Source organism: Xenopus tropicalis, chromosome 9, assembly GCF_000004195.4.
Source record: "Xenopus tropicalis strain Nigerian chromosome 9, UCB_Xtro_10.0, whole genome shotgun sequence".
Classification (NCBI taxonomy): domain Eukaryota; kingdom Metazoa; phylum Chordata; class Amphibia; order Anura; family Pipidae; genus Xenopus; species Xenopus tropicalis.
The window spans coordinates 30,101,672-30,120,646 of record NC_030685.2 but is presented as its reverse complement, the minus strand read 5'-3'; the positions used below and the strand labels follow the sequence as shown (position 1 = coordinate 30,120,646).

The 18,975-nt window shown below is 40.5% G+C and overlaps 1 protein-coding gene across 2 annotated transcripts in view; it reads right to left on the bottom strand.

The window, feature by feature from the left end:
• elfn1 (extracellular leucine-rich repeat and fibronectin type III domain containing 1) overlaps positions 1 to 9,419 on the bottom strand; it is a 340,145-nt gene extending 330,726 nt beyond the window's left edge. Inside the window, exon 1 of one of the 2 annotated variants that reach the window (XM_018097619.2) lies at positions 8,664 to 9,419. The gene's annotated coding sequence lies outside the window, so the exon portion shown is untranslated. Of the gene's footprint in view, positions 1 to 8,129; positions 8,629 to 8,663 lie in introns of those variants that run through there. The other variant, XM_031893529.1, reaches the window with a different exon arrangement.
• Between the last annotated feature and the right edge of the window lie 9,556 nt (positions 9,420 to 18,975).

The following is an 18,975-nucleotide window of genomic DNA, read 5'->3' as shown; positions in this document are numbered from 1 at the left end:
ATGTATTTAACCAAACCATAACTAGGCACTTCATTCATATGATGAAATAATGGCAAAGAATGAAATTTTCCTTTCAGGCCGTGGAAATATCCACCAAGCCCATGAAGTGGATTTAGCATCTTAAGATGATTGAAAACAACCTTTCGCAACACATTAATTCCATGAATGAGGCATATATTTGTGAATGATCTGTAATGACTTACAATCCGCCATCAACAAACAGCTCAGTCCCCATCTTCAGTAATAGGTATCATTTATACACATGATAACACCTTTCTGAAACATTGGAATCAATTTATATTAATGATCTCTTTATTCACCACAGCAAAGGCCTAAATATTTAATACAATGCAAACAGGCAATGAAATGCACCGAGCTAACAGAGGGAGGTGAGCCCTTGTACAGAATAATATATCTGCAAGTGGATCTTAAGGACCATAATTACAGAAAGGGCAAATAAACTCCACTCTGGAGGAGACTTAGTGGAAAGGTCAGTCTCAGCTGCATTTCTTTTTGTACCGTTCCAACTGGGAAATCCTGTTGATATTAGAAATTGAAAACCTGACAAAAACACCTTTTCATGGCTAGGAATGGAGACGTACCAGTGTGCTCAGATGAGAGCTGGAGAGGCAGGGCCCCAGCCTGAGTGCTTCAAGCTGCTTGCAAATATATATTATATTGGCGGAACGTGACAGCACATAGCAAGTGCCTTGTGCAAGCTCTTTCTCATTTGGAAATTAGATAAAGCAATCAGTGTGTATGAGGGCTGCTGCACGTGCCTTAGCCAAGATACAGTATGCTGATTTTACAGAAAAGGCTTATGTTCCGGTATTATAGCATGATCTTGGCATTGCTTCTTCCCTATAACTCTACATATCATAGAATCTTTGCAGTATTCCAATGCTTACTGATCCACTACCTTCCTATTACACGGACTCTATCCGGTTTCTACCTTACACTCTGTCCCTCTCCCGGCTTCACTCTCTATCCCTCTCCTGGCTTCACTTTTCTATCGCTCTACTTTTTCTTAGTTTTTCATTTTAGCTATTCATTTTCCACTATTTACCTCTCTGTAAAGCAATTTTCTCCCTTGTTGCATTGCTTCCACACTAGTATTATTTTCTATTTAAGTCTCATTTTATCTTTAACTGTCCAAACTTGTTATAAAATCCTAAAAAATGAGAGATAGAGAGATAGGTAGATAATAGAGTTCCACTTTTTCACTTCTCTCTGTAAACCAATGTACCCCCTTGCTGCATGACTTCCATCCTAGTATCTTTTTTCCTTTTTAAAGCATTTTATCTTTATCTTTGACTGTCCCAAATCCTTCTTCTTCCCCACTTCTTATTCTCTCATCTACAGAAAGCCTGCACTATCTTTTCTAACTGTGAACTGCTTAAATATAAACAAATAGCAAATAGTAAAACACATTGACAATAGAGAGATACCAGCAGTCAGATGAATAGATAGATAGATAGATAGATAGACAGACAGACAGACAGACAGACAGATAGATAGATAGATAGATAGATAGATAAATAGATAGATAGACAGATGATAGATAGATAGATAGATTATAGATACTGTAGATTGGTAGATAGATAGATAGATAGCAAGATAGATAGCTAGATAGATAGCTAGATAGATAGATAGATGATAGATAGATAGCTAGATAGATAGCTAGATAGATAGCTAGATAGATAGATAGATAGCTAGATAGATAGATAGATGATAGATAGATAGATAGATAGATATAGAAGGTAGAGATAGATATATATAGTAATATAGATAGATGGATACATCAATAGATAATCTACATAATTAAGCATACTGTTTTCTGCAGACCATGGGTGATTGCTTCTAATGCACCCTTCCTTTCATAGACTGGTACAATACTATGTTAGGCACAGTTACATAATTCACTCTCCTATGTAACAGCAAGCTGCATACCATCATTCATTTAGATTGTAAGCTCTACAGGGCAGGGTCCTCCTTCCTACTGTGTCTCATACAACACTTAATCTCTGTGTATTTATACGTATTTATTGTATTTATTATAGCACTTGTCTTCCCTGTGTGTAATTGTGTATATTGTAAGATTGTACAGCACTGTGTATCCTTGACTACAAGGATACACAGTGCTGTACAATCTTACAATATACACAAATACACATAAATAAAGTTATACATACATACATACATACATACATACATACATACATACATACATTTAGAGCCCCTCAACATAAATTGTGTTAGCATCTTTTGCCATGTGTGTTCCACAAAGAGCACTAGCCTGAACAACTGGAATGTCTCCATTTTAACCAGTTTCTAGTCACTTTGGAGCTGTAAAACAGCGTTAACTTTATTCTTAGAGTGTCCCATTCTTCACGCGAAGCATATAAAAATAAAAATGTTTGTGCAGAAGAGAATAAAACGCCAGGGCACACGGAAACAAACCCCGAGAAACATCTACTTAGGAATCAAGCATTTCCCATGTCAGTCCCTCGTGAGCAGTTCCACTGATTGATTTCTCTTGTAAATATATAAAAGAAACTCCTTCCTCTCCCATTATGGCATCTCTAACTTTAGTAACATTACTCGAGTGGTGCGGGTAATACCGTGAAAGCATTAAGCATGCCGACAATACATTCATTACCAAATATTAAATATTCAACTCAATGAGTAGTGCGATAATGCACACTAACTGATAGCAGGGATTGCACACTGCCAACCGTCTGAAGCACGGGGAAATGTGAGATTCTCACTAAGCTGAAGCCTAAAACAAGCCACTTAAGCGTTCTACTCTGCATATATTAGCGCCGCTAATCCTGTAGGATTCTATATCTGACCTCACACAAGTCAGGAGTTCACAACAGGCCAGCCTTTTTGAAGAAAAACAATACAATGTTAATGTTAAATGAGCATTTTTTCAGACAGCCAAACGGGAAGGGGACAACTCATTTGAATCTCCGCATAATTATCACATCCTCCTGATTTCTGATGAAGCAGGTGGCAAGCTGTTAGATGTGACATTTTCTGAAGGAACGGAAAGTGGGACAAACGGCTCTACCTGTGCCATTCCCTTTAAATTAAAATCTCATTATTAATAACAAAAACAGCCGCACACTTCCAGTCGTCTCCGGTGATCCCAAAGGGCATGAGGTGTTCAGGGGAAAATAATTAATGGGTTGTTCTTTTTCAAAGAACCTGCTTTATCTTAGAAGGGCAATTACTGCTAAAATAGACAGATTAGAGCCAATGAAAAGCTGGAAGATATCAAGGGCAGAAGGTCATTAATCTTTGGGCACACGCTCAGTCATCTCCATCAGAGACAATATAATCACACTCAGCGCTCAGTTCTATATGTTGGACTTGCTCTCCCCTATGCCCTGAGCACGTGAGATATTATTTTCACTTCATTAAAATGCAATCAACATGCTTTGGCATGTGAGTTTGCGAGTGAACAATGGTCTTTCTGATTGGCAAGCGATTCCACTCTTTGTGCCTATCATTAATTCTCTTACTGGGACGGAAACTATGGCAACATCTGCCGTTATAATTAAAGCTGCAATGCATCAAGTGAACGATACAAACATCCCAGCTTGCAACTTAAACTGCAAAAAAAAAAACCCAAAATAAATGAAAAAGTGCATTGAAGAGTAGTGCCAGAGACGGCAGATGCCCATCTGTCTAATAGTCATACCCACGGAAACAGTCATTACAACAGAAACAACGACCAGATTCCAATGTATCTGACTTTGAAATCCTCCTTTGCTCTTCCTGTTGGGGTGTAAACCCTTCATAGAGGTAATGGAAGTAAAGGAAAGCAGGCAAGGGTTAAATGATTACAAGGTATAATTAATGCATAGTAATGTCTATGCTACGTTAAAATATACAGTTTAATTGGGTAATAAAACTGGAATATACATGCTGTCCTATTCTGTGATAGCAGTCGTACTAGAACTGTGTGGTGTGGGCTGTAGATGTCTCCGTCATTCTAGGGATATCCAGAATTGTGCCAAGAACCGAGCCCAAACAAGAGGCTTCTTTTAGCTCCAACACCTGCCCAATTACTCAGGTCCCTCTTTAGATTTCAGATTTCTCTTTAACTGTTATTTTACCTATATTTTTCATTGTAATATATTTTACTATCCTGTATAATGTAATCCCCAGAAACAGGGAAAAAGTTGTTCAAGCATTACCGGAATTCCCCGACGTACCGTGATGACCTCATAAATGACATCATCTGTCTTTTATGTTACACCAAAACAATACCAGTAAAAGCTGAACAATGTAAAAATGTATTTAATTTGGCCAATTAGCAAATTGCTCCACATACCCAAAGAAAAGTTAGACTTTTCAATACTGAAATGATCCCTCGGGGGGTAATTTAAGTTTGACTCTTGACCAGCCACGCAGTTAATATGTATACGCACCTTGTTCATTAAATCTGTTAAAGTGACGTTGCTTTCCGTTTGCTACAATGCAGCCTGCTATGCTTCATTGGATATATTTTTATAATGCAATAATGCTATGCTCCATTTAATCTGTTAAAGTGACATGCTAGGCTCTAGAGAGTATATTATTAAAGTGACAGTAGATTTTGAATCTATCTCCAGAGCATAGAATATGCATATGAAGCTTATTCCAATAACTGTCCACGTACTGATAATACAGGCAACAGGGATTTCACCATATGGACGCCAGAAGATCTATCCTCTTATCAACTAAACAGTGCTGACATAATCTTGTGTCCAAAACATGACAACGAGGCTCGAAGAGCAATGGTACTTACAGCTCTTAGGAGCAAAAGGAATGGAGGTTAGCAAGGGGCTGATCTAGGGTTGAGTTTGATCCTAATGATGTATATTTTACACATGTAGAGTAATTAGTGAGTTAAATACACATCTAGGTGTTTAATTTGACAGACTTTCCTCAATGATTAAACCATGTATATTATAGAGGGTGTACATGGCCCCTTAATTCCTTCATCTAGAGAAAAAGAATTATGTTTGCTGTAGAATGGTTATTAACCTGCGTTAACCATGTCTGATACACTATGTACCTGCTCTTGGCTTAACAATGCTGGAGATATTAAAGTTTTAGAAATTGAATTAACATTGTGGCTCAGATCCCATTGATCCTCTCTATTTAACTGTAAGGTGAATGACGACGAGCCAAAGGGATGATTTGCATTCTGCATAAGCAGGCGGCGGGCTGCAGTCTCTAGGGAATGCTTTTACAAACAGGCCATTACTCTTTTTCGACAAGTTCTAAACTGATCAGCAAACAGCTTTATCTATGCAAAAGTAGCAGATCCCTGGAATGGTTTAGTGGCACATGATATGCTATTTTTCATGGCTGCACAGAAATATATCAACCAGCTTTACCCTACAGGCATCCCGTGCCTTTGAGTAGCACTTCCAATGACATGCATACTCTTAACAGCTTTAAAACAGACAATGAAAATGCAAGGAAGATTCTAAACTGCAACAGTTGTATTAACCCTCCTAGTGGTAAGATTCAAGAAAGCTAAGGATTTTGCTATATATAGATTCTGGGATGGTTCTCTTCAAGGAGAACAATGCTTATACAAAATGTGTATGTATCGATGAGGATGAGGTTGTTTTTATCCAAAAACTGCCTCATACTAAAAGCACATGGGAAGTTCAGCAGCTGCTCTACAATGCCTACTAGTTAGGCTCTTATTAAGCACCATGGTTACAAATTAACAATCACACAAATATTAATGTAATGTCTATTATGAAATTTTCATGGATTATTTGGTAACTTTTAGAACCCAGTGTAGAGAAGACCAGTCCTATGTGCCAGAGAGAACACTAGACGGGTTCACTACACTAAAACTGAAGTGCCACACAATGCATGGGTTCTGAATAGCACCAGTGCACAGGCAGAGAAATACAGGACAGTATCAGTACACTATCAGTACACTATATCTAGAGTGTTAAAAATGGATTCCTGCCAGTCTTAGTGCACAAGAAGAAAGGTATTGGGCAGCTTCACTATACAAGGAGAGAGGCACAGGACAGAGCCAGTGTGCAAGGATGGAGGTGCTTGACAGCTCCAATACACAGGGAGGGAGGTGCAATACAAATTCAGAGAAGAGGGAAAGACTTACTGAACAGTTCCATTGCATAGGAGGGTAAAGGGCAACTCAATACACTGGGTACAACTGCAGGGTAGCTTCCGTTCACAGAAACATGGTGGTGGGACAGTGTATAAAAAGTGGAAATGTTGGACAGTTCCAGGTGAATAAAAGAGAGGTGCTGGGTGTATGTCAAAGTAAAATGCAGGACAGTTTCCGTTTAAAGAGAAAAATTTGGTGTATGGAGAGGAAGGAATGTTGGACAGTTCCAGTTCAGTGATAGAGAAGCAATGGGTGTATAGAGAGGAAGGAGTGCTGGACAGTTCCAGTTCAGTGAGAGAGAGGCGCTGGGTGTAAGGAGAGAAAGGAGTGCTGGACAGTTCCTGTTCAGTAATAGAGAGGTGCTGGGTGTATGGAGGGGAATGAGTGCTGGACAGTTCCAGTTTAGTGAGAGAGAGGCAATTGGTGTAAGGAGAGGAACGAGGGCTGGACAGTTCCTGTTCTGTAATAGAGAGACGCTGGGTGTATGGAGGGGAATGAGTGCTGGACAGTTCCAGTTCAGTGAGAGAGAGACGCTGGGTGTAAGGAGAGAAAGGAGTGCTGGACAGTTCCTGTTTAGTGAGAGAGAGGCAATTGGTGTAAGGAGAGGAAGGAGGGCTGGACAGTTCCAGTTCAGTAATAGCGAGAGCTGGGTGTATGGGAGAGAAAAGAGTGCTGGACAGTTCCTGTTCAGTAATAGAGAGGTGCTGGGTGTATGGAGGGGAAGGAGGGCTGGACAGTTCCAGTTCAGTAATAGAGAGAGCTGGGTGTATGGAGGGGAAGGAGGGCTGGACAGTTCCAGTTCAGTGAGAGAGAGGTTCTGGGTGTATAGAGGGGAAGGAGTGCTGGACAGTTCCTGTTCAGTAATAGAGAGAGCTGGGTGTATGGAGGGGAAGGAGTGCTGGACAGTTCCAGTTTAGTGAGAGAGAGGTTCTAGGTGTATAGAGGGGAAGGAGTGCTGGACAGTTCCTGTTCAGTAATAGAGAGAGCTGGGTGTATGGAGGGGAAGGAGTGCTGGACAGTTCCAGTTTAGTGAGAGAGAGGTTCTAGGTGTATAGAGGGGAAGGAGTGCTGGACAGTTCCTGTTCAGTAATAGAGAGAGCTGGGTGTATGGAGGGGAAGGAGTGCTGGACAGTTCCAGTTTAGTGAGAGAGAGGTTCTGGGTGTATAGAGGGGAAGGAGTGCTGGACAGTTCCTGTTCAGTAATAGAGAGGAGCTGGGCTGCCCCCTGTGCTTAGAAAGAAATTAGAGCTGAGAAGCTGTAGCGCCGGTAGCGGACCTGTGAAGCAGCCATACATACTATATATACTATACATACCATACATACTATATATCCTATACATGCTATACACGCTATACATACTATACATACTATACATACCATACATACTATACATACCATACATACCATACATACTATACATACCATACATACTATACATACTATACATACTATACATACTATACATACCATACATACTATACACGCTATATATACTATACACGCTATACATACTATACACGCTAGCCGTACTATACGTACTATACATAACAGCGCTGGGAGCTGTCCTCCAGCCTGTGGTGCTGAACCCACTACCCGCTCCATAAAGCTCCCGCATCGCCAGTGCCTCACATACAGCCGGGACTATATGTCTGTACATCCCCGACCCGTCCTGCGTGTAACTGTCCTGCGTGTAACCATCCTGCGCTTCAACCACACAATTCGGCAGCCCCTAATCGCCAATATCTGGCAAACTTTTTGTAGACTGTCGATTATGTGCAACATATAAATGACCGCGCCACACTGCCTCACAACTAACATGCACACTGCTGATTAAGGGCTGATTAAGGGCTGATTAAGGGCTTACTGTAGAACAGGAGCAGCCATTCAGTCCATTACTACCAACTGTTACACAACAAATGAGCTGTTCTATGCGATATGTGCCTGTATAGCTGCGCTACGAGCACTGGGAGAACTCACCAGTCCTTGGGCTCAGGCTACAGCCATCCCGATCCCGAATGAAGTTGCGCTACAAGATGCACAAAGACGCTAGGGAAATAGTCCCGTTTCCCTTTGATCTGGAGATTTACAGATTCCTTTAGACACTATCAGTGATCTCTCCCATCTCCAAGCTTGGTCTCAGATTGTGCCTTCTTGTCTCCTATCACATATGGAGCCCCAGATGTGGGTGGAAATTAACCGTTTCACTCCTGCACTCGCAAGCCACTCAATTATTCTCACGTCCTAGAGTTTGTAAGAGACTGGGATGTATCTGAGTGTGCCTGGAATTGTCGGTGTCGGGTTGCTTTAGCGGAGCATTGCTTAAAGACATCATTCCCTGCAAAGCTTATAATAAGGGCAAGGGGGATGGACCAGAGCGGACGACTCGTTGGCTGTATCTATTGCGATTACATCCAGCTCTTAGCTGCTGTAGCAGGAACCTGTTCTATACTGCGGCAGGGAAGCATGAACAGACACATCTCTTATCCCAGTGTAGCAGTATCAGCCACTTACCTGCTTCAGACATGAAGGCTTCTTGTGAGGGTCTTCTGCCGGCTGCTTTGGGCAGGTCCCTTCAGGACACCAATCAACGAGAATTCCCCCAGCAGCAGCTTCCCAGGAAGATTACACGGCGCTTCTGTAAGACAGATCCAAGGGCTGGACGCGGCCCGACAACTGAGCTGCAGCTCCTCACTGCGTCAAGTGAAGGACTTCAAACATTCGTTCAACGCAAGGTGATTAATTCAAAGCAAGTCTTGATTGAGAGCTGCCGGCTCCTCCGGTCTCATTTATTCCAAGCAGATATGGAGAGGCTCTGGAAGATGCCAGCCAGCTCCGAAAGAGCGATTTCAGTGGCAGTTCTTGGGTAGTAACTGCATTCTTTTGTCAGCTTGGAGGTTAAGGTTTATTGTAGGAGTCCTGGAGGAAGTGGGGAGAGGTGTGTAAGTTAAACACAAACAGCATGTTGATCCAAGGGAATGGAAAGTTAAAAGGGAGGACTTCTGATCAGATTGTTTGGAAAAGACAGTCTATGAACAGAGAGATCTGCAGAGGGAGACTTATTCCTCCACCCACTGCCCCTTTAGCCATCTCTCTGCCTTTCTATACCCATTCTCTAGCAAACCCCTCCTTTCCATCAGCACTCCCACTCTATTTTATCTAGATACATTTTTCTTCTTTGCTTACTTTATAGGGGACTTTCTTTTGCTCAGTATTTCTAGCACGGTGACAGCACTTCCATGGGTACCCAAGCATTTTCTGAATCCATCGAAATAGTCATAGTGTGGAAAAATAAACCCTTGCTGTCTAAGGATGTTAGACGTTCCTTAGGGGTATCATGGCTAATTTAAGCATGATTTTTCTAACCACTGGGCTGCCCACTCCTCCTTGTGTGTGGGTTGGGGACAAAGCAGCTGATGGACAGGGGGTGGTGTGAAGATCAGATATAGTGATAGTTGGGGTATATGCCTTTTTGATCTAAATATTCTTAAATGTCTATACTGAAGGTCAATTAGGATAATCACTAAATTGAGCACTCTGTTCCCCTATACTACAGCAGGATGGTTAATACAGCCATATCATTCATGTATCTGAAATATTCCTATGTAGCATACATCTAACTGCATTATAGATGGGTTGAGGGCAGATGAGTCCAAAAAGTCTGTCATCCCTGACTTAAAGGAATGTAATGAGATAACTTAATGGAGGCTTCTAGGACAGTTCTAGCATCTTTATTTCTTACTGTAGGGTGCACTGAATCATACAGTGTATGTCACCAGCATGAATACTTTTTTATACCATTTTTTCACCTCCCCAGCCATCTCACTTTATCATTTTGCTTGTTCCCCAGGGAAAAAATATTATTATATAGACTATATAGTAGTAAAAGCATCAAGTTCTTTGCTAGGATTCAGCAGCCAGGGCACATTCAGTGCATTCCGCGTACAGAGTCCTGGAATGGTTCTCATTAACCCATTTAATTTAACTGTGCAGTGCAGGGTAGTGCAAACCGGCCAGATTCATCTCATTGTAAATGCATACCTCTGCTTGTGGACCTATGCCTTAGGTCTCTTGGGAACCTAGCAGCAACTCTCAATACCAGAAGTGTTAATATAGATCAAGTGTGTCCAGGACAGTTAATAGTGTGGTACCATTAAGGTAGGTTCTATCTGGTATGTACCCATGTCTGTACATATCAGTAATGAGCTTCTGCTCTCGGTGAGAGCTGATAATTATACAACAAATTAAAGCATTTCCTCATGAAGAATGGAAGATATTTTACATATAAATATATCAACAGTTAGATGACTGCAGTTAGATAACTGCAACCCAAGGTCTCTAAATAGAATGTAATTAAAGAATTATGCCTAATAATACTATTCTTATTAAACCTTGGCGACTGAATAAAATCGAAGCAGCATGAAAACAGATACAGTGATCTCATTATTAACAACCTGTGACAAGTAAATAAAAGTGCAGCTTTAGAAAAAGAAAGATCCAGTGACTCTCAATCTATAAACCAATGCATTAAAGGAGCTATACATGTATGGTACTTGATTACTAAAAGGCATATAAGAAGCAATGGTTTTTAGGCTTCAGCTGGAGTGAAAGCCACTATAGACCCTTTTGTTAGAGTTTAGACCATCATAAGCATGAAAAGACTTTTTTTGAATTATAATGTTCTGATCCCCCTTCTCTGTACACCACAGGACTCAATCAGTGTTGTATAATATTATACAAGAGGTCACATATTTATGCCCCAGCCAAAAGTACAAGAGCGCTAAGGGGTACAAAAATGTGCCTCCGGTGCTCATTAAAAATGTTAAGTGAGGTGCAAAACACAATGCAGATGGGTACAAGGCAGCAATGTGCTTACCAAGTGCCACAGTCAGCCACGTACATAACCTTGTGGCTGAGTGTCTGTAGGTATTGGGGAAAGGAGAGGGATGCCCATGTTTCTTCCTTACCCACCCCTCATAAAATATAGACAACTCTGCATTCATGGGGGAAGCACCCTGCCCCACACTTTCAATATGACCCCTTCACTGCTACACTGATAGGTAAAAAAAAACCTTTTTTCCACATTAAAGTGCTATACAGAAAGGTCTCGTTCCTAGTTTATGCAGTGCCTAACATCAATACATCTGTGGCACCCACTATTTGTACCTTACATGCAAGATTTATGGCTATAATGCACAAGGTACCCCTGACCTTCATACCAGTATTGAGCAGTATAAATTAAATACAGGGTTCCCTTTGCACATTGTATCCTCTCAGTTGCATGTTTATATTGTATCTAGATTTGATATGCAAAAAGATAGACAGATTAGTGCAGTGTCTGGATTGTTAGCGACACATAAAAACGTGGGATCACTCAACTTGAAAGCAGTTGGGAGAAAAAAAATGCAGCTTACATGTTCAAATTCTCTGTATTTTATGAATTTTTTTTAAATTGAATATACCTTCCAATGTGTGCCTGTATGTTACCCAACAACTTAGATTGTAAGCTCTATGGGGCAGGGACCTTCTTCCTACTGTGTCTCATACCACATGGCACTTATTCCCTGTGCATTTATATATATTTATTGTATTTATTTATTATAACACTTGTCCTCCCTGTGTGTAATTTTGTATTTTGTAAGATTGTGCAGCGCTGCGTACCCTTGTGGCGCTTTATAAATAAAGTTATACATATTATGGCAAACAAAATGGTATAACATTGGCGGGCTTGTAAGAGAGTGCCAGTGCCTCAACTCAATATTCCTATTATGATGCCAATGCAACATAACATCTTGTACCAATGGTTGCAAGTTTTGATCCTATATTACAGCTTCTTTTGTACCTAGTAGCAGGTGAGTTAGAGCAGGTGTAATAATGCTCAAATTCTGGTAAAAACTGGACTGGACAAATTGTTTTTAGCTTTTTACGTTGCACCTTTTATTAAATGAAGCCTGGTGCCATATGCAATTCTTTCGGTAACCAAGTCACAGCAAATATAACTGATATTTATGAGTAGTATTTATTTTTACATAACCTTGCCATGAAATCCCATTTTTTGGTGCACATAGCTGAGAAGGAATTAGAGGGAACATTGTTCAGTGCACCCACTGCCTTGGTTTGTATGCATAAACACCATAATGCTTGCCTCAGTAGAGAAATGGTCTATAGCCTGCCATAACTTCAGCATGCCAGTGGTCATAGAAACATGTGGGTCTGCTTTTGCTGGAGTATTCCTTAGATAAAGTTATCAGGATGGCTTGTTTCATATGTATCATTCTGATACATATCAAAAGAATGATCTGAGCACATAATAAGTAATACAGTAATAGGACCCATTATCCAGAATGCTTGGGACCAAGGGTATTCCGGGTATTCCGTAATTTGGATCTCCATACCATAGGTCTACTAAAAAATCAATAAAACACTAATTAAACCCAATAGGATTGTTTTGCATTCATTAAGGTTTATTTAGATCTTAGTTTGGATCAAGTACAAGGTCCTGTTTTATTAGTACAGAGAAAAAGGAAATCAGTTTTAAAACTCTGAATTATTTGATTAAAATGGAGTCTATGGGAGACAGGCTTTCCGTAATTCAGAGCTTTCTGGATAACGGATTTCCGGATAAGGGGTCCCATACCTGTACAATCATATTCTTCTTTATTTGTTCCAGACACAAGCTAATACATACTTTTAAAGCACATTTAATTATTGAAGGTTTTCACTTATTGTTATTTCCGCAACCAACTCATATCTGCTTTCCTAGTGGTCAATCAGAGTGCAGCAATTCAAGGTAAAGCAAATTACTAGTGGGACAATATTGACTGCAGCAGTACTGGCGGAACACCAACGAAGCCACAATAATGACTCTAATAATACTGCACTTATGTGGGATACATGGGTGACTGGTTAAGGGGAGAGTTGACTAACAAATGTACAGCAATTAGACAAATTCTGAGGTTGTTCACCTTTACATAACTTTAAATATGTTCTAGACTATTTTTATGTTATTTTTTTTATAGTTTTTGAATATAATAGTAATTATTTTTGGACTCTATCCAGCTTTTAAATGGGGGTCACTAACGGCCACTCTCTACATCAGTGCTGTCCAACTTCTGTTGTACCGAGGGCCGGAATTTTTCCGACCTACGTGGTGGAGGGCCGATAATGGAAGCCAGTTTTGACCACTCCCCTTTTTGAAACTGCACCCACTTGAAACCACACCCATGTTATCACATGACCATACCCATATTAATGGTTGTAGTACAGCAAAAACCTGCCATACTCTGCCTGCCCTACCCTGCCTGTGTGTGCCATACTCTGCTTGCCCTATGCTGCCTGTGTGTATGGCACACACAGGTAGCATACAGTGACACAATGCTGGCACTGCTCCTACAGTCTGCACAATAACTATATATTAAAAAACTTTTTAATTGCAGTACCACCTCAGTATATGTTCTTTTTGTAGTATGCAGGGATTATTTGTGGGTTTCTACTGCTCCTGAGGTGTGAACAGGGGAACAATATGGGTGATTACAGCCTGAGCCTGAGGTGTGAACACTGCAGGGGGTGAACAATGCAGAGATTAAAAGGTGTGAACAACACAGGGGATTACATATTTAAACAATACAGCCTGATTACAGCCTAATTCTGAGGTGAGAACCCTGCAAGGGGGGGCAGTTAATCACAGTACTGATACCATTTAAAGCTTACACAAGAGTAAGCCATCAAAGCAGCCAGACAGGTGGGGGGCCACACAGAGGGGGGTCCGCGGGCCGCCAGTTGGACAGCACTGCTCTACATCATTCTAAAAGTTAATTTTAAGGGGGATAACCCCTTTAAGAGCTATGTGAGCACAACATATAGTATGAATGCCAATCTCCAGTGCAAACTCTCGGGCATAGACAAGGGTTTCAGGGCTTTGTACATGTCACTTATAGGAATATTTATAAAAGGGGGGAAATAGAGCCGAGGGGAGCTACCTGCTATTTATTTATGTTGGATTTTTCAGGACATATTTATTTTTACCGTTTGATAAATATACCCTAAAGACTTCTGATTGATAATATGGGGCAAATTATTGCTCTAAGCAGCCTTGAAGGGCATGTTTCTCTTTCTTAGTGATTGCTATTAGATTGTGCCGGCTTGTATCTAGATTTGATATGCAAAGAGATAGACAGATTAGTGCAGTGTCTGGATTGTTAGCGACTCATAAAAACGTGGGATCACTCAACTTGAAAGCAGTTGGGAGAAGAAATGCATCTTACATTAAATGTTCAGATTCTCTGTATTTTATGATGCATATTTAATCTGAGGACATATCCTGTGTCTATGCCTATCTCAGATATTCCAAAGATACTCATTATAAATCTGCCCTGGCATTTGAAGCTAACCTTGCATCATTATAACCGATACATCATTCAAGTTATATATTTTATTGGAAAACAAAACCGTCATTAGCGAGATCACGTGTGCCCAAGTCCTGCATAAGAGGATGTTAATTAATTTTGGTGGAAATGGGATTAGTTCAGGCGAGAAGAAATGGTTAATCAATGTATTCATCTGAAAAACACTAGGAGTATTCATGTGGGGAAAACTGCAGGGAGCTGAGACTTGTCCTTAGAAAACCAAGAATCACAAAGATTCACTGTTTGGCTCCAGCTTCCTTACTACAGGACTTTCATTGACTTCAGCAGTGACAGAACTTTGGGTTAGAGGAGAGAAACTCAACCTGGTTTCTTAGACAACCATCTCATTTGTGCATCTAGCTAACACCCTGAATGCTGAGAAGCAGCAAACTGACAGATGACCACATATATAAGGGCTTATTAACAACAGAACAGGGGGAAAAAGTGCAGAGCACTAAGGCACACAAGTACTTTCCCAGGTCTGGCTGCTTTCTGCACTTTGTACTGAATAAAAGTCTGCATCTTGTATTGGCTCTTGTGTTTACAGTATGCATAGGCTAACTATGGAATCAAGGAGCAATAGTTTTGTTTTCACATATTTAAACAGCCTAAGGTAATGCACCCGCCACAAACAAAATCACTTACAAACATAACCCAGCATGCAAAGTGCAATTTACCATGTTTATTACCCACAGTGCAGCATTTCCCAACAATTCCGGCTTCAATGGGGCTATATGCTCATTTGTACTCAACGAAATTGCAGCCAACTGCATTACAACAGGTTGGAGTTCAACCTGGTTCCCTTAAAAAGTTGGGGGCATGATTGGCACATATGGGGTTGTGTCATTTGTAGAGTGGTAAAATGGCATTAGCCTGTGGTCAGTGATGCAGTCACTATTGGAACTCACTCAAGATTAAAAAGGGCAGGGTGGAGTGAGGCAATAATACTTAGTGCAAGTATAGGAAAGTGTAGCTTTAAAGAATGGAGTCAAAATGCTTAACATTTGCATCAGTTTTAGTGTGACTGCACTTGTCTAACATCCGCTGCGCAGTATTTATTATACCAATAAAGGGGTTTAACCTCAACCTTTGGAGTCATAATGTTGTCAAGTTATTGTGAGGGTCCAGACCCTTTCACTGCTAAATTACCCTCTATCCAGTTAATAAGTATGTGTATTTACAGGAGCACTGCAATTCAAAATACACACTGGCACAACGCGGCAATTAAAAGCGGGGAGACCCCCTGCATGTTTATTAGTGCAAGTACAAAAAGTAACTTACTGCGTATTGAGCACCGGACTGATTGCTTTTTGGAAAGGCCAGGGAGTGTGGGTGAGTTCTTTCTTATAGACTATATTTACAGGAGCAGTCTTATTGATAAGAACGCCTAATAAATACAATGTAAGTATTTTACTTATAAAGTTGGGATCTATTACTGAAACAAATCACACCTTTCTATTTCTAACTGTGATACTAACAAATCCCAACATGTTGTCAGTGTTAAGCTGGCTATGAATGCACACATTTGGTTGGACAGTTTTAGCTGATAATGACCATATTACCTGGCAGGCTTGACATGTATGCCAGGTCAAGGGTATGTTTCAAAAACCATCTTGTGACCTTATTGGATAACAGGTTCCTGTTTGAAGATTTTATTGCTGGCAGGGGCATCACAGATGGAGTAGGAGTTGCAGCTCATCTTCACTTTCTGCAGTCGGGCTTTCAGCTTATATGAATGGAACAGAAGGTGGACATGCATGGGTATGTCCGTGTCTTCCTAAATGGCAGCAATGGTTCAGTCCAGGGTCCAACTGATGAGATAACATGTATAATCTCCCATGATGCAACACAATGAATTTCACCTCATTTGTCATGAAGCATTGATACATAGTAGTATAACCAAAGGGTACTTTTTTCTAGGAAAGAGATACAACTGGTCTAAGTTTTTAAATTAGTAAAATGTACACACATCTTAGAACTCCACCATCTGCTACTTGCAATTGGCATGCCCCCCTTTGTGTTTAAATAAACTTCATTATTTTACCCTGAATGCCCCAAGTGGAAGAATTTAATGTTGGAGAAACTCATATTCTGAGTGAGACTGAATAACCCCATACTCCATAAGGTTGGGGCATGGGTGGCTGAGTGCATGCTTTTGGGTTAGCAAGGCAGTCATGTGACAAAATCCCTTTATTTAAAAAAAAAAAATCTACAAGGGTCAGAAGAGTTTAATATTCCTGGCTGCGTGATGGCATCAGAGGAACGCATTATGGTGGGAATCCAAGATGGAATTTATAGTGTTCTCTGACTCATCGTAGCTTTCCTCTATTTAAATGGCATGAATTTGTATTCTCAAGAAATGGTGAGTCCTATTTTTTTAAATACACTGTTAGCTTGCCAAGAATTGAATTGGATCCAATGTACTTGATGTCACTGTCAGTGCAGCCATTAACTACTGCAGGAAAATCCTCTCTACCAGCGCGCAGTAAAACCGTGGGCACAATATTTTAGATCTCATGTTATATATTGTATAGATTGTTTTAACACACACTCACATACTGTATATATATATGAATGCCATAAAATATTTTTTGATATAAGGGCATCTTGTTATCTAAGCTTAATGGTGCCTTTAATTGTGATTTATTAAAAGGCTCAGAATCTCTGAAACATCTGCCTCGGGGCTAAAAGAAGGTTACAGATTATTTGCTTGCCCGCGGTATTTGAGAGAAAATCGCCAAATAAATCTGTCTGAAGTGATACTATCGTTACTTTTTCATAATCCCATTTATCTATAAACGGAGTCTTTTGTAGTGAAGCCCAGTAATATTTTTAATGCAAGAGATTTTACATTTATATATTTCCTATTGCTCATAAAGGAAAAAATATACCTTTTTTTTTTACAGGCACAGGTTTGCTTGCAGGCATTAGTCTTTAAACAAAAGGAATGAGCCCACGGTATTTCATGCACGCATAAAATTCCCTCTCAGCTGCAAGTGTGTTGCCAAATGTTAAAGAGATTTATGTAAATGGCAGAAATGTTCAAGTGTCAGCAAGAAAAAAGAAGGAATCAAATCATGCCACCACTATAGAGGAGTAGGCACTTGAACTCCCCCATACGTGCCAAATGTAAATACACAGTGATAGCACCATCTGTGTAAGACCTCTACTGCAAACTATATATATATACACACACACACACACACCTTAGCTTTAAAAGCAGCATAGACAGTACTGGAAGGTGCCCTAGGCAACCCAGCTGGCCCAAGCCAGCAACCTTGCCCCCTACCTGCATGCACACTGATGGCAGGAACAGGTAGAGGTAAACTACCTGGGGAACAAGACCCTGGACTAGGGGTTGGTAGGAACTAGGGAGAGGCAGAAGAGGTACGTGCCCCCCCCCCCCCCGGTTGTACCCAAAGCACGTACCACTTCTGCCTCTCCCTAGTTCCAGCCCTGAGCATAGGTATTGCTTCATTTCTTTAGGCTGGTTCTACAGAGTGGTACAGGTATCAGACCCCTTATCCGGAAACCCATTATCAAGAAAGTTCCGAATTATGGAAAGGCCATCTCCCATAGACTCCATTTTAGTCAAATAAATCACATTTTTAAAAATGCTTTTCTTTTAATCTGTAATAATAAAACAGTACCTTGTACAAGATCCCAACTAAGATAGAATTAATCCTTATTGGAGGCAAAACAAGCCTATTGGGTTTATTTAATGTTTAAATCATTTTTTTAGCAGACTTAAGGTAGGAGATCCGAATTACGGAAAGACCCCTTATCCAGAAAACCCCAGGTCCTGAGCATTCTGGATAATGGGTCCCATACCTGTACTTAGCTACTTATAGGTTACCAACTTGTATACCCTGTTGCAGCCCATGTGGCCTGTGGAAGGTAAAGACACCTACCTGTAGTCAGCAACAAGCAGTCGACACCACAAGTAGCCTTTGTGACTTTAATGTTATCCCATGTTTATATGAGCACAGAAGCCTGAGATTAGCGATGAGCGAATCTGTCCCATTTTGCTTTGCTGAAAAATTCACAAATCTTTCAAAAGGTTTGACAATTTTTTTGGACGTGGGTGTCAATTTTTGTCGCACTGTGAATTTTTACTAACTAATTTTGCCAATGGCGAAACGCTGAAATTTGCCATGAATCCATGCCTGGCCAATTATTTCGCTCAAAACTACCTGAGATCATAAAGAAGAAGCAGAGACAACTGAAGAACCCAGTGCCCACGTTCACACTCTTTTCCCCACTGAAATGAATGGTGCGACTGCACATTATCAGCACAGAACATCTTTCTCTGCGTATTTGCACTTACAAAGGAAAGAAAGTTTCTATCAGACGAACAGCAAATTGAGTTTTTCATCAGCAAATTGGGCTGTTCTTTTGACATCTAAAGGAAAAATACTGTA